At 45.0% G+C, this 24,709-nt stretch overlaps 1 protein-coding gene across 1 annotated transcript in view; it reads left to right on the top strand.

The window, feature by feature from the left end:
• Positions 1 to 24,709, top strand: part of yjefn3 (YjeF N-terminal domain containing 3) — a 94,396-nt gene that overhangs the window by 45,583 nt on the left and 24,104 nt on the right. The gene's annotated exons all lie outside the window — the stretch shown is intronic.

Consider the following 24,709-nt stretch of genomic DNA (forward strand, 5'->3'; position numbering starts at 1 on the left):
GCGGGTCAGGCAACCAACTTCCAGCTAACACCAGTGACGCCACAGAAATCTATTGACGGTCATACCCCATGGTGCCCATGGTTCTGAGAGGTGCATGTACTTCAGTGCTCACACTGAACATTACTGAGCTTTGGTGAAAGGAAAGACTTGATGGAGCCCTGAACTGGATTAATTCAGCTCTCTGATGGGCAGGGGGGTGGGGTGGTGAGGGGGGTAACGTGCTAATCTGTCCAAACATTCCCAAACTACTGTCAAGATTGGAAATAATAATAATCTGTGGCTTGTGACAGCTCTCTCGCCACAGAGACAGGAAGTTGTGTGTTCAAGTCTCACTCTTAAGAACTGAGCTTATATTTTTTTCTTGTGTATGGCAGAGGGAAAAGGCACCAGATATTCTAATTAAATCAGAAATGAAAGCAAAAGTCTTAAATTAAGTGCCCAATGCAAATACTCCAGTGCAGTACTGAGGGACTGCTGCACTGTTGGATGTGTTGCCTTTGGAATGAGACATAAACCCACAGTTCTCCCCACCCTCTCAGCGGGATGCAAACGCTCCTGTTAAATGGATCAGTGAAATTGTCCCCACAATCCTGGCCAATGTTTACTGCTCAACCAACATTACTAAGAAAAGGTTTTTCTACCAATCCATCACGTTGTTGTTCGTGGGGTCTTCCAGTGTGCAAAGTGACTGCAGTGTTTCTCTGCAGTGACTACACTTCATTGGTTGTGAAGAATTTCTGGGTGTCCTGCAGTTGTGAGAGGCACCTTTAGAAGTTTAGGGGTGGAGCCTGCCAGGAAGCGGTAGCTTTCCCATCCCTTAATGGAGAGGCTTTTCCTGAAGAGTAAGTCTCAACAGCGAGCATGGGGAGATTATATAAACTGTGGAACATAATGAGTGGATCTAAAATTTCCTGGCATCTGTTCTCGGGCACGCATTAGGAAAGGCAATCTTGGGAAATTTTAAAGAGAGAGAGAGAGAGTACATTTCCATTGTACTGTTCACAACCTCAGGACATCCCAAAGCACTTCATGTCCAATGAAAAGCTTTCAGAATAGTAGTCACCACCAGGAATAGTAGTCACCACTGGCATTGTGGCCAACATGTGCACAGCAAGATCCCACAAAGAGAAATGGATAAATATTGGCCCCAGGAGCACAGGCGCTACTTCCCTTTGCTTCCTGTAACAGTGTCTTGGAATTGTTCCACATGTTAAGATGGCAGATGTGTTAACATCTCAGCTGGGAACAAGGGAGGGAAGAAAGGGAAGAAGAATATAAGAGAAAGACCAGGCGAGAGAAAAAGAATAAGCATAAGATAAAGTAAGAGAGAGAGAGAGAGACAGACAGACAGACAGACAGACAGACAGACAGACAGAGAGACAGAGAGAAAGAGAGGGAGAAACTAAGGGAGAGGTAGACAGACTGGGAGCAGAGAGTTTGCAACAGGCGGTGAGAGGGAGAGATGGTCAGACAAAAGAAAGTGAGATCCTGAGGGAGAAAGATGGACAGTTGGAGGGTATTAAAGAGTTCAAAGGAGGGAGAGAGTGTCAGTTGACAGCAGATAAAGATATAGAATGAGATGTGGCAGGTGAGATTTAAGAAGACAAGTAGGGCTTTGAACCAGGAGGCAACTCACAAAGCTCAGTGAGACCACTATGGAGGGAGTTGGCTGGGATGTCCCCAGAAATTGCTGCTGGGAAGCGATGGGATGGTTTAGAGAGAGTTCTAAGGTAGGCTTATGCAGCTGAAAGAGAAGTCACTCATGGTCACTCATGGCAGAGTGACTGGGTGGAGTTGTAAGGCTGGTGGAGGTTAACGAGATTATGAGAGGTCTCGGAGGGACTAATGTATCACTTCATTTCCCTCTGGCAATGACTCATTTTTGTTGTGATGAATTAAGACTGCTTTTCCAAGCCTGACACTGAGGCAGTTTGGAGCAGTTCACACTAATTATCCAGTGGGGAATCTTCTCTGATCTTTTTTGTTCCAAATATTTTGCCTTCTGTGTTTCAGATTCTTCCCACGGAAAAACCCTCATTCCCCATCAAATCTTCCCAGCTTTGACATCAGGGCAGGTATAATTGGTAACCTGTAGAAAGATTATAATCAGCTAGCCTGGCGTCCCGGAGGAGGTGGTGGGAGCAGCGGGTATTGATTCATTCAGAGGCGAACCGGATAAGATTTCTTTTGCTCTGCAAGGCTTGTGGTCTGGAGTATGAGGAATTGGATTCAGGGTTTGTGGTGAGTGCAGGAAACAAATGACCTCAGGCCAATCCACACTCCTTGGGAGTGATGGGGTGGGGAAGTATGTCCTTGCCCCGTACCTACAGGCATTTCAGAACTATGCTCCCAAGGCTTGGACGTCACTGGCGTTTATTGCCCACCCCTGAGGTAGTGCTGAGCTGCCTTCGCGAATGGCTGCCGTCCTTCTGGTGAAGGTGTTCTCATGGTGCTGTTGGGTCAGGTGTTCCGGGATTTAGACTCAGTGATGATGAAGGAATGGCAAAGTATTTCAAAGTCAGGAAGGTGTGCCACTTGGTTGGGTTGGTGTCATGTCGCCTGCAGACCGATGACCTTGCTGCACTCCGGGGCCGGAGCCTGCCGACAAAGAATGCAAGTCTTGGGTGTTCATTCATGGAAGTGGGGTGGGGGGTGGTGTGCTTAACTGTGTTCATGTGCACAAAGCCACTCCACCCCCTCCCCCCCCCCACACACACCCACACATTTACACACAGACACACAGATGCATTTACACATAAACACGCACACAGATGCATTTACACACAGATGCATGTATGCATGCACAAACATGCGTGCACGCACATATGCACACATGCACGCACACAGGGCTGGAGGAGCTTAGAGGAATGTGGGAGGCAGGGGAGGCATTTTTGATAGCAAGAATACGAAACAGAATCAATGGTAAGAAACAACTAAATGTTGGCGCTGAGACAGATCAGGGATGCCGGTGTATGAGACCCAGCGGTAAATTAACGTGCAGGAAATTAGCAAGCAATCACGAAGCAAATGATTGTTTGGTCTTCATTTGAAAGGGGATGAAGGATGTCTGAGTGAGGATTGGTGTATTGGACTCAGAAATGATGCAACATGAATTCACCGGGCTGAACCCTGGACTGGGGGCAGGGGGTTCCCCGTGAGAAGAAACTGAGGATGATTGGCTAAAACCCAGTGGAGTTTAGGAAAAGGGGAGGTGACGTGAGGGGGACTGACAGATGTTGGAGAGGCTGGAACCAGTGGGGCCAATCTATCCATTTATGACTGAGATAAGGAGCAATTTCCTCACTTAGGTTATTGTGTATGCTCAGTAGTTGCGTGCATTCAAGGCATGAACACGTGCACGCACACGTGCATGTGTGCACACACTACACAGGACACATGTGCAACATACACGCATGCACGCATACCACATACCTTCATACCACATAGGCACAACATACATACATACTACACAGCATGCAACAAACACAAACACAGCACACACACCACATACAGACACTACATACAATGTGCAACATACCACAGTCAACACGGACACCACACACGCCAAAAATACATAGCACACGCGCACGCACACACACACACGCATGCACGCACACACGCACGCACGCACGCACACACACACACACACACACACACAAAGTTGCCAGAGGGGTTTAATAAAAGTTTCAATCAAAGTGCTTACCAGACAATTTGTCCTGTAAGAACAAATAAATATATTGTGTGGGTGGGATGAGGAGAACTGTCAAGCCCCTGAGGGAGGAGGAGGAGAGCAGATGCTGCTCCTGTGATTAATGTCAATGGAGCCTTTGATTTAAACAACCTCATTTACAGTTAATTAAATTCCCTGTAATATTTCTACTCCCAGAATGTGATATTTCTTTGGAATACATAGAAACTCCCTGTTGACTGTAGCAGTGCGTGCAGACAGAGCTAACTGCAAATAATGTGCATTGTTTGAAATACCTTTTAGTTGGTCTATATTTTTAACTCACTCTTTACTGGACAGTGTGGAGTTGGGTGTGATGGGGGCTGGGATTTGAAAAGAACCCACAAGACCTCTCGATATTTGGACAATGCAAATTTATGAAATTTATACAACTTTAATGTAAAAAATATCCCGTCACCTTCACTAAATGGGATGCCAAGGTATGTTAGGAGAGGTCACCAAACGTACGGTCAAAGTGTAGGTATTAGTGAGCACGTGAGAGGAGGAGGGAAACGGAAGGGTTGGGGAGGGAATTCCTGATCCCGGGACATAGGCAGCTGAAAACATGGCTGCCAGTGGCAGAGTGCTTGAAGGTGGGATTGACATAGAGGGCAGAATTGGAGGAGGGTTGGGGGTCAGAGAGATGGGAAGGAGGAGTAACTTTGAGGAGACTTGTAAACAAGGGTGAGAATTTGTGAGTCAGTTCTCAGAGCTTCGGAATCCAGAGGTAACAAAGGCACGGACAAGAGATTCCAAGTAAGGAATCTCCCATTTCTATGTTCAGATTCAAGATTAAGAGATGATCTTTCTCCCAGAGAGCATTGCACCTCTGGAACAGGCTGCCAACTACGCATGGACACCAATTTGTTGAGGTCCTTTCAGTGAGAGTGGCACCTGTCCTGGTAATGTGTCACGTTCACAGAAGTTTCCTAGTTTGGATCAATCAGGTTGGAGACAGAGAGAAACCCTCCACATACTTTGTTCAGTTTTTAAAAATAATCTGATCTGGCCTCCTCCAGGAGATCACTTGACATCCATGCGTGGGTGTGGGGCCCGTGAATTGTGGTGGATAAATGTGCAGATAGACTGGAGGATTCTTACCTTTCTTGGAAGGCAGGCAGTGCTGGCCAGCATTTCTTGCTCATTCCTAATTGCCTTGAGAAAGGGCTGGTGAGCTGCCTTTTTGAACCTCCTGATGAGTGTAGTTGGGTAGGGAGCTCCAGGATTTAGACCCAGTGACGATGAAGGAATGGCATTATGTTTTCAAGTCAGGATGGTGTGCAACTTGGAGTGGAATCTGCAGGCTTCACTGCTCCTTCTGCCCTTATCCTTCTTGGTGATAGAGGCTGCTGGTTTGGGTGGTGTATTCAAAGAAACCTAGGCAAGTAACTGCAGTGCCTTTTGTGGATGGTGCACGCTGCAGCCACTGTGTGCTACTGGTGGAGGGAATGCTGCTTAGAGCAGTGGATGATCTGTCCATCACAAGGGCTGCTTTGTGTGGATTGTTGAGTTTCTTAGGTGTTGGTGGAGTTGGTCTCACCCAGGCAAGTGGAGAGTATCCTGCTCGCGGTTGTCCATTTGTTGATGGTTGTTCCTCCCAGGCTCTTGCTGCCTCCACATCCCACTTTGAGGAGCTGGTGGGTCCTGAGTCAATCCGTGGTCGAGCGAGGGGCAGAACAGAGGATATAATGCTCAGGTCTGAGCCAAGGACAGGGAGAGTTAAAACCAGCACTGAGCAAATGTTCTCCTCCTGAGGGTTGTGTTTCACTGTACTGCCTCCTACAGTCAAACAGCAGTGAGGGAACTTGGGCAAGTTGCTGGCTAGTGCTGGTGGAACTTCACAAGATCACAAGATCACAAGACAAAGGAGCAGAAGTAGGCCATTTGGCCCATCGAGTCTGCTCCATGAGCTAAACTAATACTATTCCTATCTAGCTCCAATTTCTGACCTTATCCCCATATCCCTTGATACCTTGACTAATTAGATACCTATCAATCTCCTCCTTAAATGTCCCCAATGATTGGGCTTCCACAGCTGTATGTGGCAAAGAATTCTGTAATTTCACTACCCTCTGGCTAAAGAAATTTCTCCTCATTTCTGTTTTAAACCGGTACCCTCTAATTCTAAGATTTTGCCCTCTAGTCCTGGACTCCCCCACCAGGTAAAACAGCTTAACCACATCTACTCTGTCCAGTCCTTTCAACATTCTAAATGTTTCTATGAAGTCCCCTCTCCTTCTTCTGTACTCTAATGAACACAGTCCAAGAGCCGACAAACGCTCATCGTAAGTAAGCCCTTTCAGTCCGGGAATCATCCTCGTAAATCTCCTCTGAAACCTCTCCAACATCAGTACATCCTTCCTAAGATAAGGGGCCCAAAACTGCGCACAGTACTCCAAATGAGGCCTCAGCAGTGCCCCATAGAGCCTCATCAACACTTCCTTACTTTTATACTTCATACCTCTTGAAATGAATACCAACATAGCATTCGCTTTCTTTACCGCCGATCCGACCTGGTGGTTAACCTTCAGGGTATCCTGTACAAGTACCCCCAAGTCCCTTTATACTTCTGTACTATGAATTTTCTCCCCATCTAGATAATAATCTGCCCATTTATGTCTTTTTCCAAAGTGCACAACGGCACATTTCTCAACATTGAATCTCATCTGCCATTTCTTTGTCCATTCTCCTAAAATATCTAAGTCTCTCTGCAACCTTCCTGTCTCCTCAATACTCCCTACTCCTCTACCTATCTTGGTGTCATCTGCAAACTGAGCCACAAAACCATTTACTCCATCATCCAAACCATTAATGTACAAAGTAAAAAGAAGCGGCCCCAACAGCGACCCCTGCGGAACACCACTAGTAACCGGTAGCCAACCAGAACTTTATTCCCTTTATTCCCACCCTTTGCTTTCTGCCAACCAGCCAATGCTCCACCCATTCCAATACCTACCTGTAATTCCATGAGCTCTCATCTTATTAATCAATCTCTTGTGTGGCACCTTGTTGAAGGCCTTTTGAAAGTCTAAAATTTAAACTTCATGTTTAAAATTGAAGTTAGTGGAAAGAAGATGAGCAGAGGAAGGGAAGACTATAGAAATCTGAGAGAGAAATTCAAGCTAGAATATAGTTCTGTCTTCCATGGATGGGAACAGTATGTTGGGACACATTACACCATCGCAAAAGCACAGCCTGGGGCAAGTGGGCATCACCCCAGGCAATGATGCCCCCTGCTGGTGGGTAAAGATGCAGCATTCAGAGGAGAATCGCCTAAAACATGTGGAACAGGGGAAATGATTCCCTGCTGATGTCCTTGCTGTAGGCATTTATATTGGTCCATTTAAGGAAGGCGACCTCCTTCCTCACCGGTCCCAGCTGCCCATCTCAGAGTTGTGCCTCAGGTAGAAATGGATTGAAACAATCGTGTTTTCACTCGTTCTGCACTGCCCGCCCTCCAACAGTCCTGATCCTCCTCCTCAACTCTCCAAGCGATACCTCTTGTGTACAGGGCCCTCGAGACAGGTCGCCTTACTTGAAGACAATATCAACCTTAGCTCAGTTGGTGAACCCTTGCAGGAAATGCGTGGGTTCAAGACCAGCTCCAGGAATTTGAGCACCAAATCCAGACTGACTCTCCCACACAGCACAGAGGGAGCACTGTACAGCTGGATCTGGCTATTGTAAAGAATCCCACAGAGTAATTTTGAGTGCTTTGTGTCCTGGCTGATATCTGTCCTTCAACGTCACTGATATAGACTATGTGACCATTACTCCAGCCAGTAATGCCCTCTAGTAGTCTGTTGGGTGGGGAGTTCCAGAATTTAGATCCAAGCACGATGAAGGTCAGGCAATATATTTCCAGATAAGGATTGTCATAGATTCATGGAGAGATTCAGCATGGAGTCAGGCTCTTCAGCCCATAGAGTCCACGCTGACCATCGGCCACCCATCTACACTAATCCTACATTAATCCTGATGCAGGGTCTCGACCCAAAACACCGACTACCCCTCTGTGTTCACAGATGCTGCCTGACCCGCTGAGTTACTCCAGATTCCAACATCTGCGGTCTCCTGTGTCTACATTAATCCTATTTTAATTCTCCCCACATCCTCATCAATTCTCTAGATCCTATCACTCAGCCACACACCAGGGACAATGTACAGCGGCTGAGTAACCTACGAACCTGCCATGTCTTTGGGATGTGGGAGGAAACTGGAGTATCCAGGGGGAAACCCATGTATGATTGGGAGGGAACCCTGTAGGTTCCATGAGGCAAGTGGAATTTTATCCAGAGTATGTCCAAAGATCCTTCAAAGTAGCAGAATAGGCCAATAAATTTAAGATTATTAGTCACATGTACATCGAAGCACACAGTGAAATGTATCTTTTTTTGCGTTTAGTGTCCTGGGGGCAGTCCACAAGTGTCACCACGCTTCTGGCGCCAACATAGCATGCCCACAATTTCCTAACCTGTACGTCTTTGGAATGTGGGAGGAAACTGGAGCACCCGGAGGACACCCATGCAGACACATGGGGAGAACGTACAAACTCCTTACAGACAGTGGCCAGAATTGAACCCGGGTCACCGGCACTATAAAGAGTTATGTTAACTGCCACACTACCACACCTGCCCAGATATTTTAACTGCATTGGCTGGGAATTGAACCCGGGCCTCCCGTGTGGCAGGCAAGAATTCTACCACCAAACCAAAAGCATGGTAGATATTTTGCTTTATTTGCAGAGGTATAAAAGGGCAGGGAGGTTATCTAGAACCGTATACAACACTAATTAGGCAACAGCTTGTGCACTGCGTGCAGTTCTAGTCACCACATTATAGGAAAGATGTGATTGCACTGGAAAGGGCACAGAAGAAATTTATATGGATGTTGCCAGCTGTGGAAAATTGTAGCAAGGAGTGTAAAATGGATAGAATGGTGTTTTCTTTCAAACAGAGGAGGCTGAGGAAAATATAGAGGGTCCTAGCTAGAGTTAATAAAGGAGTTATTTCTCTTGTCAGTGGGATTAAAAACCAATGGGAATAAAATTAAAGGAATTGGTAGAAGAATTAGAGAGGAGATATAACACAAATTTTGACTCGGAGGTTGTGGGAGCCTGGAACTCACTGCCAGATATGGTAATAGAGACAGAATTCTTCACCACATTTAAACAGTACACGGGGAGTTGGGAGGTGCAGAGTGTGGGACCAAGTGTTGGAAAGTGGGATTAGGGTGGGGAGCTCTTTCTCGACTAGCACAGACACAATGGGCCGAATGTCTTTCTTCGATGTTGTAAATTTTCCATGGTTCTATAATTCTAGATTAACTTGGTACTTGTGGGATCTTCCATGCATGGACAGGGTGCTGCATTTCTTGCATTTCAAACATTTTATTGTCTGTAAAGCACTTTGTGACATGCTGGGGATGGTGGATGGATTTATAAAGAAAATTGTTTCCTTTGTTCCAATAAATCAAAGCAATATTTTACATTTTAGGAAAAATCTTGGTCTGTATTCCCACAGTTCTCACACTGTGTAATTTCTGATATCTGTTGGCAGGGTCACACGGAATGATTTACTTGCAGATTAAGGAGGTCCCGTTAAAACCTCTCCTGCGAGTTTACTGATCTTAATGATTTGCAAGGACCTTGTGCTGATAACAGGCTGAATAATTCACCAGCAGGTCATAGAGTGTCTGATGAAAGGCAGGGTGTCAGAGACAGTGTGAACACCACTGCATTCTGTTGTGTTTGAAGACTGAATGCTTTAAAGATCTCATTCTTTATCTTGTATATGTCATATAAAAGGCTTTGGATATATATCATGCCAGCATGATATATATCCAATGTGTCTCACAGCCAATCAAATACTCTCGAGGTTTAGTCGCTGTTGCAATGTAGGGAACTACTAAAGACAATTTATACACACCAAGCTCCCACAAGAACCATGGGCTGGATTGTCTGACGGTTATGATCCTAACTGCTGGATCTTTGTAAAATAATTTTATACAGAACAATTTCAAGCCTACCCTCAGCTCCTGGCTGACATCTGTCCCTCAACATCACTGACAATGATTACCTGTTAGTAACCCAGCCAATGATGCCCTCTGGTGGTCTGGTCTGTTGCAGAGGGAGGTCCAGGATTTGGACCCAGTGCTGATTAAGGTATGGTGATGTATTTCCAGGGCTGGATGGTGTATGACTGGGGTTCCCACAAGGCAAGTGGAATTTCATCCAGAGAAGTGTGAGGTAATGCAGTTGGGGAGATGTAACAAAATAAGGGAAAGCACAACATATGGGAGGATATTGATTGGAAAAGAGGAACAGAGAGACCTTAGAGGGTAACATGTACAGTGGCACAGCATTTAGTGCTGTTGTCTCACAGCTCCAAAGACCCAGGTTCGATCCTGACCACTGTTGTCTGTGTGGAGTTCTTGCATTCTCCCTCTGATGGTGTAGGTTTACAGCGGCTGCTCCAGTTTCCTCTCAGCTGTTAAAGGCAGGCTGGTATGTTAATTAGCTACTGTAAATTACCCCTTGGTGTAGGGCAAAAAAAAATCAAAGGGGATTTGATAGGCAAGTGAAAGAGAATAACTTGCAGGGTACAGGGAAATAATGTGGGAGGAATGGGACTGCTGGGATATCTCTGTTGGATAAATACAATGGGCCAAATGGCCTCCATTTGGATTGTAAGTGTACCTACAGATGCTTAAAGAGAAGAGGTCAATAAGCCTGATAAAAAGCGTATGTGAGGGTTGATGGCTGGGTGGAAGTTGCCCAGACAGCAATCCCTTGCTGAGCTCCTGTGCTGATTCTGGGCAGTGCTGATGTGTATGTGGGGAATGGTGGGAGGGATCTGCTTCAGCAAGGATGGAATGGGCTTCCCAGTCTGGGACCCAGTGGCAGGCAGTGGGGAAAGTGTAGATTCTCTCAACACTGGAGTTTATTGGATTCAAGCATCTTTGCAAGTAAAATATTTCACACAAAAAGCAATTTGACTAAGAAACTACTTGCTTATTTGCATTATCACTATGTCTTTTAGACACCTATTTTATAAAATGACTTTTGCCATCTGTTTAATACTAAAGATTCACAAAACTACCATCCAATGAGGATCTGACTTCACTGCTCACAGCTTTTAGGCAGCATGCAATACTACTTTGCACCCATCACTGTTTATATTCAGTTTGGAAGGGTGCACAACATTGTCTGTTCTCTATGGGGGTCAACTTGGTAGGTGTATTTCCTTTTGTTTCAGTTTTTGCTATAAATTATAGAGGCTTTTTTTTCTAATTGTGGTCTTGTTATTGTTCTTTCTTGTAAAAATTGTGTATAATTTATGTTTTTTTGTGAATGCTGCTTATATGATGCTATGTGCCTGTGATGCTGCTGCAAGTAAGTTTTTCATTACACCTGTGCATAGATGTACTTGTGCATATGACAATAAACTCCACTTTACCTTTGACATAGGCACAGAGTCAGAGAACACAGAAATAGCCTTCGGCCACCAACACCGCACCGACTATAGCATAAGTAATTGAAGTAGGAGCAGAACATTCGGCCCCTCGTACCTGCTCCCTCATTCAATAAGATCTTTATCTCAGCGCCACTTTCCTGAATAACTTGATTCCCAACATGTGTTGTATAAGGAACAGCAGAGCAAAAGGTCAGGGACTGTCCAGAAACTGTGCAGTTTTGTTCTCACTGGATAGTTACACTTAACCTGGAGTTCTGTGACTGGTTTATTTGCATAGAAGCAGTTGCATGAATAGATATTGCTGTCAGCAATATAAGTAGGCAAATTAGTGGGGCTGGGGAAATTGAGCAATGAGAGTTTTCTGGAAGTTAAAAGGAGGTGGATTAAAACAGTAAAAGTTCTAAGGGTGGGAAGAGGGAAAGCGCCAGTGGTGTGATTTTTGATTTCCATAATGGGGTAATCCTACAGAGCCTGCCTGTCCTTCATATCACATGGGACCCAGACTTAGACACAATTCTCCATCTGGGAGTAGACCAGTGATTTATAAAGGTTGCAGGACAGCATTAGCAGCATTGCAAGGGTTCATCTTACTGAGCAAGTGACAGAAAATTGTTAACCACAGGGATTAATAGCAACATATCATAGAAGCATATAGCCCAGCTGCCAGCTTTAATCGACTAGTGTTCCTCACAGGGTTGCAGGTTTGTTCATATTCTGCCTGTAATTAGTGGCATGAATGTTAGGACGTGGCAGTCTGCCTCCCACAGGCAGTCGGTAAAGTGACCCATATAGTGCTGGGAAAGAGAAGTTAGGTTCACCCAACCTAAAGATAGTTAGTTAAAGTGACCTCAATGGGGCCTTTCCTGGTCTCAGGAGGTCCCAAATGGTTTAACATATAATGAAGTCCGTATGGAACTGAAATGTGGCAGACAAGTTGGGCACAACAAGATCCCATAAATGGAAATGTGATATGGGCATAGTGCCCCTGTGGATATGTCACTGGGATAGTAATTTAGCCTTTTAGACTGATGATTGGAGACAATTGAGGGGCCGAGTGGCCTACTCCTGGTACTAATTGGTACATCCACGCATACAAGGTCAACAGATACAGAGCAAAAAAACAAATTACTGGAGAAACTCAGCAGGTCAAGTAGCTTCCACAGAGGGAAATATATATTCCATTGACAGAAGGTCAGTCCAGATGAAAGATCTCATTCCAAAATGGTGTCTGTCCATTTCCCTCTATAGATGCTGCCTGACCCGCTGAGTTCCTTGCTTTTGTCTCCAGATCCCAGCACCTGCAGTCTCCATCGTGTCGTCAAACCTCCTACACCAGATGTAGGGGAAAGGAAATAAGTAGCCAAGTCAAATCGTCCCCAACATAAGATGGATTCATGACCACAACATCAAGCTAGTATGCTGGTGATTGTTAACACATGCAAGTCCAGGCCACCATCTGCTCTTCCAAAACGGACAGCACACCTGGTTGTCAAGGGGCTACAGAGGGAGATTTAAATTCAATTGATTACGTTGATCAGTAATGTGGACTGTGAAATTACTGGGTTGGGGTAACATCCCACCTGGCACTAAGTGTTCATCAGGGACAGAAATCTGCCATCCTTATCCAGTTTTGGCCTGTATGAAACCCCAGGCACTCAGCAATGTTGTTGGCTCCTATCTGCCCTCTGAAGTGCCAGTGAGCTCCCTCAGGGTAATTGCAGATCGGTGTTACAGCTTTGCCAACAACACACCATCTGCTAAAGGAACAAAAGAGTTCTATTCCTCGCTGAGGTTGGCTCAGGGATAAACTTTGGCCAGGCACGACAGGAGCATTCCTGCTCTTCTTTAAAATAGTCTCATGGGATATGATGGACCCACTGTCAATTTACCAGCAATGTTAACACAGAAGTCCACATTAAGCAGAAAGTTTACCCCCTATTGTCCTGTCAAAGCCATTTATGGTTTGGTCCAAGTTGGATTAGATGAGAAGTAACCAGGCTCACAGTAATAAACTACAAACTCTGACATTTTAGTAAGGAATCAGAAATTGTGGAAATAAATCAGCAACACTTTCACAGTAAGATACCAACATTAATGGTAAAGTTGAACACAACCAGAAAAATGTGCACCCTCATATTTTTTTAAAATGTAGGAAACAGAAAACTAAAGGATAATGAACCAGGGATTCATTGACATTTGTCTGTGGGTGTGGATCTTGAAGGTGATGAGGTGCCCGTGTAGTGGAGAATTATTGCTATAGAGAGAGCTATTAAAATCTTCCAGGGTGAGTCTTACTGCAGAATCAGCCTCAGTGAGAATGACTGAGTGCTGATAGAAATTATACTTTGAGAAGGCAGTTGGACATAGGCCTTGGAAACACTTGAATTGATTGAGTGCTGGAGAAAGAGGGGATTAGTCTGAAGGAAACTAGTTACCAATTACAGTGAACAGTCAGGTTGGTTTGTATTATTAATAAATTGGCGTTCTTGGTACCGCAAACATGGCTTTTACAATTTGTGCTCATTATACTTTACTGCACTTGAGAATAGAACAGCTGCCAGGAGAATTGATGCTGACCTGCATTAGAAAAGTGTTTGTGTGTGTATGTGCATTGTGTCTGTGCTTTTGTGTACGTGTGTGTATGTACATGTGTGCATGCTTGTGCATGTGTGTGCGCATGTATGCACATGGCTGTGCATAGGTATGCATAAGTGTGTGCACATATGTGTGTGAGTGCATGTGTGCACATGCTTGTGCGTGCTTGTGTGTGTGCATTTGGACTGCTGGTTTCTCTGCTCTCATCTATAGACACTGATTCATGCTTGTGTTCAAATCCCTTCATGTCTCTTTTCTTGCCATATCTTTACTCCTGCTCCAGTAAATCCATTTCTTGGAGATCTCTGCACTTCCCCAGTTCTGACCTCCTGACCATCCTTATTTTTGATAACTTACCACTGGCAGCTATGCCTCCAATTGCATGTGTGTGACCATACGTATGCACGTGCTCCCTGAGCTCTGGAAATCTGCCTCCCTCCCCAACTTTTCCACTTTCTCCCTGTTCCTTTTAATAGCTTCATCTTGGACTACACATTTGGTCACCTGCCCTAACATCACCTTCAGTGGCTCAGAGTCAGATCTTGTCTGATAACACTCCCATGATATATTTTGCAATGTTTTGCTACATTAATATGAGAATAAGCAGAAGGATTTGCAATATCTACAGGCTCCCTAAACACCATGTGCCACAGGAAATGTGGCACTGAGTGAGCACAGAGCAATTCCCCAGAAACAGCAATGTGATAGTGACCAAATCATTGGTTTTAGTAATGATGAGTAAGAGAGAAATATTGGCCCCAGCTTACTGATGAGATTGCAGTTGCTCTTTTCAAAAACACCATAACCTATCTCATTGCCTGAATTTGTCATCTGACCTAACCCTTCCTTCTTTGGTCAATTTTTGTCCAATCACACTCTGACAGTTGGTTACCACTAGCAACCCTGCTTCACCTCTGGAATTCACTCCCCAACTCTCTCCTCTCAGATGCTCCTTAGACCAGATTTCTTTGAGCAAAGTTACGGTCAGTGGTTCTTGTATTTGCTTATGTGGCTCAGAGACAAATTTTATCCACTGATATTCTGGGTCATATCTTGAAGGGTACTGCTGTGTCAAAGAAACTATTCAAATTCAGGTTGTTGCTGGTTCGTTCCCAAACAGATTATTCAATTTTGTATTATAAGCACAGGACTGTATGTGGGAGCTATATGGACTGCATGCTGCGAGTGACAGATATAGACAATTCATTAGGAGCTGGCACAGGTTCAGCTTCTGAAAATAACTGTTAATTGAAGAGGATAATGAGGGACTAATTACCTCTTCAACCATTCTTCATCATTACCAGAAAGCCTCATTAGCTTTTCAATGTCACGTTTTCTTTCATTGAGGATTGGCAGCCCTTATTTATTCAATCCACATGAAATTGATGTCTCTTTCTTAGAAGAAATGTGTTGTTAATCTATTTCTTTCTGTATGAGTAATTTCTGATGAAAATTGTCAATTTTCTTCTTTAACTTACTGTAAATCCAGAAAGCAGCAGTGACTGATTGCCCTCCTGTGTTGTGTTGAAGTTACATAAGCACTGAGGACAAGAATGGCCGTGGAAGCCCAATAGTGTCAAATCTGGCCTCACTCAGCAGCCACTTGCCCACCTCCCACGGTCAGGAGCAGGGACTCAATGCTGAGGCTTCCTCTTCTAGTCCCCTGACCAGTGACACACAGAGCCCAAACATCAATGTGCCTGCTTTGAACATATGACTTGGAAAGATGATTGACTAAAAGGACATCAGAAACAGGAGCAGATGAAAGCCATTCAGCCATCAAACATCCTGTCATTCAACAAGATCTTTGTTGTGCTGATCTTGGTCTCAACTCCAGTTTCCTAAAGGTTCCCAATAATTATTGACTGCCAAAAAGATCGAAAATCTCAGCCTTGAATGTATTCAATGATTCTGGCACCACAGCTCTCTGAATTCACAAACCTCTGGAAAAATTATTCTGAAGCAATGCCCCAAGTACTAGATTCCCTACAATGGGAAACATTCTGTCAACATCTACCCTGTCAAACCCCCACAGAATCTTATATCTTTCAATAAGATCATCCCTCATGAATATGGACCCAACCTGCTCAATATTTCCTCTCCTCTTCATCCCAGGATTCAACTGAATGAACCTTTTTGGAACTGCCTCCAAAAGATTTGGCTTTAATTCGCTTTTGATTGGCAAATAGCTCACTGCAGCTCAGCGTAGACGTGAGGATGGGATGTAGCATCTGGAGCTTCACTCTCTAGCTTTTCAGAAATGGACGGTCAACATTTCGGGTTGAGACCCTTTGCCTGGATTGAAAGAGTAGAGGGGAGATTGAAAGAGTAGAGGGGAGATAACCTGTATAAAGGGGTAGGGCAAGAGTTGGCAAGCGATAGTTGGGACCGGGGAGGAGGGATGATGGGCAGATGGAGGAGGGAAGGTAGAAATAGGTACAGTGGCTGGGAGGTGATAGGTGGAGGCAACAACGGGCTGCAGATGATGGGATCTGAAAGGAGAGGAAGACGTTGCCTGACCCACTGTTCCTCCAGTACTTTGTTTGTTGCTCCAGATTCCAGTATCTGCCGTCTCTTGTGTCTCCACTATACAAATGCAAGTTGATGTGATTGGTCTGTTAACCACCTTGCTTCACGCCAGCAGTTACTTCCTGTGCAGAAGATGTTACATTAACTCAAACAATGGGCCAGTGTTGTGTTTCTCTTTATAAAATATAAGCTGAAAACCAACAGGAACCTTCATACAGAATTAGACTGCAGCTTTCGATCGCCAGTTGTCAAAACTTCATTCATTGTTTAGGACCAGAACGTGTTGATAAGAATCCTCCACAAACCTCCCTTGCCTCTTGCTGTAATTGTAGTAATTTACCAGAGTGTTGAGTCTCTTCAGAATGAGTAATCGCTCATCTGGATGCCTGTGAGAATGTTTGGTCCGCATCGCAGAGTGACGACAGCTGCAGGGGAGTGGTGGGGGGCAGCCAATGTCAACTGTTACATGTACAGAAAATGAAACACATATAACACAGAAACCGGCCAGAAGAGAGATTGAGGGAGAACAGAAAGAGAGGAAACTGAAAGAAGGAAGGAAACAAAGAAATCAGAGACAAAATGAGAGAGGGAGGGTGGAATAAAGTAAAAGGAAACAAGCAAAAAAAACTCATGGGAAAATGTTATAGCAGTAGTTTCAGTCTTCATCTATAAAAGAAGAATGATTTATGTAATGGAGTGAGCATTTCCTAAGGTGATCCATGGAAGCCTTTGTCCTGGATGTGATGCCCAGTCTGAATTGGCAGCCATGATGTCTCCCTGCCTGCACTGATGTGATCCGGATACAGAGGGTCGACCGAGTTGATACTCCGTACCTGAGAAGCACTGAGTGAGCAGGAGTGGGCCACGAGGAAAGACTAGGCCTCAGATGGTAGATCCTGCAGCCCACCCCAGCACACCCTGATGGACAAGCAGAACCAATTAGGAACTGTCCAATAGAGTTACCTCATTAAAAAATAAAAGCTGGCAAAAGATTTTTTAAAATTAATTAAGAATGCTTCACAACGATAGCAAATGATTAAAAATATTAAATAAAAGTATTTAGAACCTGCTTAGGTTCAATGACCTATTTTCACAGGTTAATGCGGTGCCTCTCATCATTGGCCCCTTGTCTCACACGTCTGTGCTCCACTGGTGGTCTCAGTGGTGAGTCCAAGATGCAGCAAGATGTCATGCGTGCCAGCATCTGACTGTCAGCTCACTTTGAACTTCCACACCAGACCACGTGCACAGAAGTCTGAGACAAGTCAACTCCACAGAATCTGGATCAACTAAGCTGGGCAAGTAGGCAGAGCGAGCCCGAGTTTGGACAAGGCTTGAAGCACTTGGATCATATTCACTCTGTCAATGACATCAGAGAAATCCCAGTCATTCTTGGTTCATGGAGAGAAAATTAAATAATTGCCAGTTAGTTAACAAAGATTTTCCACATCAGTTTTTCCACTTGGGTCTCTCATCTACTTTTTCACCTTCCATCCTCTGTCTCTGCCTCTCTGTCTGTGATTATTTCATCCTGTCTCTGTTTCTCTGTGGAATTACTGGCTACGTGTAAGCCCATTGTCACACCAAAGGTTGGCACAGAGTCACATGAGGCATTGGGAAAGGTGGTGAAGAGCTTAATCAGTCAGAGAAAATTTTATGAAGGGAAGTTGGTAACCACAAGCTACTCTTTAAATTTCTGTGATCCTTCACACTCAACCTCCTGCACCCTGGGTCATAAACCCATGACATGGGCTCCTGAGCTCACAGGTGGAGAGGACGGGCTCTGGGGCTGAAGGGAGGTTATTGACACTTGCAGATTTAGGTCGGGTATCACAAATAAGTTGCCAGTGGGGCAATAAGCAAGCTGCTGCAGGAACTCAGTGGGTCAGGCAGCATCTGTGCAGGAAATGGACAGTCGACGTTTCGGGTTGAGACCCTTCATCTGGGCCTTTCCTCCCAGCCCCAGTCCCTCCAGTGATCTGATTCCAACTATCTCCATCATGCGGCTGCAGTGAGGAAAGGCAGAACCCACTGCAGGACCTTCTCTGCTTTAAGATTTATTTTTAATTTTAAAAATAAATTTTATTCATGATAAAATATATATATCCAAAAGGAAAAAAAACAAAATTCTACATTCTTAGTGTCATTTGGTCAATATGTTCAATAGTGTTAACACTTTTTTTAATGATAGCACCATCGCCACTCATGTAGCCCCCTGGGGTGATACAACCTTTCATTGTTTGAGGGGCTTCCCCATGTGACTCAGCCCCTCTGTGTCCAGTAGTGGAAGGGGCCCAGACTGTGGTCCTTCCCCACAGAACCTTTGCGTTGGCTGCACCGAGCTTCAGTGCGTCCCTCAGCACGTACTCCTGCAGCCTGGAATGTACGAGTTGGCAGCATTCCCTTACAGACATCTCATTATACTGGAAGACCAACAAGTTTCAGGCAAACCAAAGCACATCTTTCACCGAGTTGATTACCTTCCAGCAGCACTTGACATCCGTCTCTGTGTAAGTTCCTGGGAGCAGCCCATAGATTAGAGTCCTCTGTTACGCAGCTGCTTGGGATGAACCGAGACAAGAACCCTTGCATCCATCTCCACACCCTTTTAGCAAAGTCAAAGTTATTTCTAAGAATCAGTCTCAATTTCACTAAGTTCTAATCCATCGCTCCCTTTATCTCCAGACACTTGGACACTCCCTCTTGGTAAGGCCAAGGTGGGTGGGACACCCATCGCCCAGTCTGTGTGTAATCTGCTTGACGTTGATAAGGGCAAACTGGGTAATCCTGGTTCTAGTGTCCGTCTTCAACACTACAGCTGCGGGGGATACCAGTGGGGAGGAGGAGGAGAAGTTGACCATAATTCCTTGCTCCCCTGTTCTTCCTAACATTCCCTTAGAATCTTTTCCCTTTATTTGCTCGCTCTTTCTGAATAATCGTGAAGTTAAAGCTGAGTTTCATCTCCTGGTCACTGGGAGGAATTCTCTCATTGCACCTCGAAATGGGAGCCTTCCTCACCCTCTCTCCATCTTCTGCAGTACTGATGGGATGCTGCAGTGCCAAAGTGCTGTCTTTCAGAGGTGTTGTTACACCCTTGGCTCCCTCCAGTGGAGATCCATGACCTACAGAGTAGAGCAGTGGAGGTCAATACAATACTTGGCCTCCTCTCACCATTGTAGGAAGATGGCCTCTGGCCATCTGTTCCCTCATTGCGATGTCCTGCTCAGCACACTGTGTGTAGCAAAGCATATGGACCCCTGACACATCTCAACTGCAGCCCTGAAGACTTCAAGACCAACCACCCTCCGTGGTAGACAGTTGTCGGGCTCTCCGAATCGAGTCGCTGGAATCCCCACTGATGACGCCACACTAATGGAAATATTGGGCTGGGCGGTGTTGACTGCTGGCTGCCTCTTCCCAGTAGAAGTCCCGTCACCTGCAATGTGCATGTCAGTGTGCTCCGGGCCTATGGAAGTATGGAACATGATGGAGGACAGATGACAGCCACCCAACCTCCTAGTCAACCCCAGATTCAAGGGGTGGATCCATGATGTACGGAATTGGGGGGCTGGAGGCACCACATCTGGCCCTCCAGCATTATGCCAGCCACAACTGGCGCATATACAGTATACTGGCCCCAATCATTTAAAAGGATTGCTGACCGTCACTATTAGGGTCAGTGAAGGTAATTTATTTTACTTTATTTTAATTTATATTATTGTGTGCAATTAATTTCGATATGTAGAGTGAGTGAATCACCAAACACATTTAGAAACAGTGGGAGACACAAGAGACTGCAGATACTGGAAATCTGGAGCAACAAAGCGTTTTGACACCACATCACCTGTTAGATGCCATCAGGATTGCGGGGGGCAGGGCCTTTGCTCTCACCGCCTGCGGCTCAGTTGATGCTCACAGACCCCTCTGTCTTGCAGACCGGTCCCAACCCCAAGGCCGGCAGGACATTGGGAACTATTGGGCCTCAAGTGGTTGGTGTGACTGTGGGCTTCCCACAAGAGGGGAATAGAAGGCTTGTGTTGATCCCAGTGTGATCTCTCCACGTCTACAAACTGAATTCCTTTATGCTTCTTGGTCAATTATCTCTCAAAGGAATAAATGCCAGTGTTTATGCAAAATTGTTTATTTTAACTTAACTCTTTAAAGTGCCAGTAACATTTTAATTGCCAATTTATGAACAAGTGAGGTAGTTCTCTGGATCAGTTCTGTGGATGTTCAGCCAATAATGGCCATGTAAACAATCTCAGGAATCAATTGCAAAGAATTCTTTTTCTTTAAGGTTCAATGACACAATATTCATGTTTAACGTATGAGGTAAGCACGTGTTTATGGTCCCATTTGCTACAAAGTATGCTGGAGCCAAAGGAACTTTCTTCCTTCATAAGGATGATAAGATCATCTGTCTAGACATCAGATCCCAAGTCCCAGCCAAACTTATCACCAGCTCCAAATTGCTAAAGACTGTTGGTCCGTTTTGATGCACTGCCTTTAACTATTGGGTTGCTTTATGTACATGTTGTGAAGGAAGGCCCTGCATCAATCCCTGACACCACAGAACCCCTTGGAACACCATCTGGGCTCAGTGGGAAGTATCTTCTCTCTGGAACAAAAAGGTTGTAGGTTCAAGCTATTTAATCTTCATGCACTATCAATAAAGTAGTCATTAATTAACATAAACACATCAGATATTGGAAATAGGAACATAAAGAAATAGAAGCAGGAGTAGACTATTCAGCCCCTAGTTCCTGCTCTACCAACTCAAGCTCAGCACTACTGTTAACCCTTTATCCTTTGATTCCCTTAATATCTACAATTCTCTGTCCTGAATATACAGAGGCTCCCAGGGGTAGAAAATTGCTAAGATTCACTCGCTTCTGGGGAAGGAATTTCTTCTCATCTCAGTCCTGAATGGCTGACCCTTTAGTTTGAAACTGTGACTGTTGGTTCAAGACTTCGCAGCAACATTGCATCTGTGGCGTTGAGCACCTTAAAAATGTTGTACTTTTGAATGAGATCACCTCTCAATCTTCTAAATTAAAAATAAAAACATAAAACCCTGGAAACATCAGCAGCCAGGAAACATCTGTGGTGAGAGAAGTAGAGTTAATATTTCAGATTGATGATGTTTCACCAGAACTGGTTCCAGTATTTTCTGCTTTGATATCATTAATTAACCCACCTTCCTGTGGGTATATTGGGTTTCCGATTTCCTACATTACAACAGTGAGCACCTTTCATTGGCTGTAAAATACTCTGGGATGTCCAGAGAAAGCAAAATCGACATAGAAGTCCAAATCCTTACTTTCTTCCATGTTATGCACCTCAGGAGGTGCAGCAATGTAAAGAGAAAGGAACTTTGCTTGGCGTCGGAAAATAAGAGAGGACTCTTGCTGGGCAGAGGCCGAGACTGAGCAGGGGTGCAGAGCTACTCACTCACCTATTCCTGGCATGTAATGTTATCATAAAACTCCCCCTCACAAGATGAATGGGACTCAGGTCTTGCACTGAGAGCCTCACTTGCTAACAATACTGAGGCTGGCATTTTTCACAAACAGACAACAAAGACTAATTAAATCATTATTAAAGACTTGAATAGGTCAGCTATCATTTTCTGCTTCAAATATCAGAGTAATTGGTGTTCACTGTGAGTCAGTATTTACATGCTATAGTGTGCTTACTGGGAAACAGGGCAAGTTTGAATCTCCTCTTCCCAAAGTGCTCCTGATTGGCTCTCCGCACCTCATTCCTGGGGGCTGTGGTAGATTCATTGTTCAAGATTGATTACCGAGATCAGTCAATGACCTCACTATAGTATCGATTGACTACTAGGATGTTGGAAGGTGAACCAGGTATTTTTCTGTCCGGCAATTCCAGGCTCCCACAAGCATATTGAACTGGCTTGGTGTTAGTAACTGCAACTTTCATTATATGGCACCTTCAATGCAATAAAACATCCAAAGAGTTATCACAGAGATGTCATGTCAGGAGAGAAAATGTCAGGTGGCCAAAAGCCCAGTCAAGGAATGATGATCTTAAACGGTGGAGGGATGGTGGGACGGGTGGGGGAGGTTTCCAGGGTTTGGAACTTGGGACGTGATGGCCATTGGCGGGCCAATTAAATTCGAGACTGCACAAGAGATCAGAGTTACAGAGGTGTAGGGGTTTTGGATCTGGAGGATAGACAGGAAGATGTTGCAGACTGCAGAGAGTGGAAGGGATGGCTCTGTCAGATCTGTTTGTCCTGGATCGCATTGAGCTGGAATGTTACTGGAGCTGTGACTGGAGAAAGAGCTGCTTTGTGCTCCTGGCCCAGCTTGTTCTTCAGAACGCTTTAACTTTTCTCTATTCCACCAGCAATTTGACTTCAAACTCTTCAGCCAGGAAGTGCTCAGAGGACTTTGCCACAGGAACCTCACTGGATATGGGTCATCAACGTTACCAGGTTACAATACAGTCATTCTGTCTGAGGTGGAATAACTTTGGCAAAATTCCTTGGAACTCATGTTCTAACCCATCCAGTTTCTCACTGCAGTATCTCCTCACCACTTCTGCCTATCCCCCTACCCCAGCCTTTTCCAATCCTACTTTCCAGAAACTTTCCCTCCAGTCTTCCTAGTTTAGAATTCCCATCCCTCTCCCTTGTGCCTCCGTTCCTTGATCCTCCCCGTCTCCCTTCCCTACCTGTTTCTCATTGCCCATCGCCTTCACTCACCTGAGGCCTCCAATTCCTCCTCTGTGTCTCCCCACCCATTGTTTCCCACCCCAGGTCTACACATTCCCTGTGCCTTCCTGCTTCCATCTCCCCCATGTCCCCCATCCTGCCACGTTACCTCTCTCCCCTATATGCCCCTGCCCCCTTCCTGTGGCACCAATCCCCTGTGACATCCCTCCCCAATCTTTCCTTCCCCCAAATATCCTCACTGCGTCACTCCTCCCAATTGTATTCCCCTCCCACATCTCCTCATCACCCATCCCTGCTCTTTTTGGTTGTCGGATCTTTTTAGACCTGTCCCTGAACGTTTTGTCACGTGATTTTAATTCCATGCTGCCATGATTATTCCTCATGGAAGTTGCTCAATGTAGTGTTCTGGAGACTCCTGGGAATTCGCTGTACTGGCCAGTCAGCTCCTCTCTCTGGGAATGGTCTGGTCAGGTTTCTGCTTTAAGACTTTGGAATTCTCGGCATGCTCTTCCTCTCTTCTCCTTCCTCCACATCCTCAGAAAACAAATGCCAAACCGATCGCCTTGGGAATTCATTCAGTCACCTTCCTTAAGAAAGCACAGGTTGTTACTCAGCCTCCCCAGAGCACTCTCAGTCTTCCATTAGCTCTGTCATTTCCCTTCTTTGAAGACTGTGCCTTGTGCAATTATTTCTGTAGTCAGTCTTAATTGAAAAATCAACTTAAAGTGAGTAAATTAATCAAACCTTCCCCCTGAATATAAGGGCTCTTTAGAATTAAAAAGATTCAGTCACAGTGTGATATGGAGCACAGAAACAGCCCTTCAGCCCACTGTCCATGCCAACCATCAAGCACCCATTTTTACTCTTAACCTATTTTCCCACAATCCCATCAACTCCCTCCCCCTGTCATGCACACACTGATTCTGCCACTCACATAGGCTCTAGGGGCAACTTACAGCAGCCATTTAACGTACCAATCCACACATCTTTGTGATGTGGGAGGAAAATGGAGCACCCGGAGGAAACTCACCCGGTCAAAGGCACATTACAGCACTGGTGGTCAGGATTGAACCTGGGTCTCTGGTGCTGTGGGGCAGCAGTTCTACAAGCTGAGCCACTGTGCTAACTCAGGTCTTCACTTAATTTGTTGCCTCCTTACTCGAGCTCCTCAGTCCATAATCAACCCATGATTTTACAATTCTCACTAATTCTAAGCTATATCCATAGCCTCACTCCTTCCTCACTCTGCAATCTCCTCCATCCCTACAACCCTCAGCTATCTGTGACCCTCTAACTCTGTTTTTTTTATTACCCCCAAATCAAATATTTTCACTATTGGTGGCTGTAGCCTCCCAGACAGCACCCCTGACAGTGCAGCAGTCCCTCAGAAGTGCACTGGGAGGGTCGGCCTGGTTTATGGACTCATAAGTCTAGAACAAGTCTTGAACCTATGACTCTGAGTCGGGGGCGAGGATGCTGCCCACTGAGTCACTGTGAGTGACAGGGCTTGTGTTCTTTCTTTTTCAATCTTTTTATTAGTTTTCAAATTAATACAGATTGATATATAGCATCAATATTTATACATGTAATACAAAGAGATCAGGATAACAATCATAGCATATATAGTTATAAAGAACAAGAAAATATAAAAAAAATCTGTAGATCCAATGATCTCTTAGTAAA

The sequence above is a fragment of the Pristis pectinata genome, chromosome 24 (assembly GCF_009764475.1).
Source record: "Pristis pectinata isolate sPriPec2 chromosome 24, sPriPec2.1.pri, whole genome shotgun sequence".
Classification (NCBI taxonomy): domain Eukaryota; kingdom Metazoa; phylum Chordata; class Chondrichthyes; order Rhinopristiformes; family Pristidae; genus Pristis; species Pristis pectinata.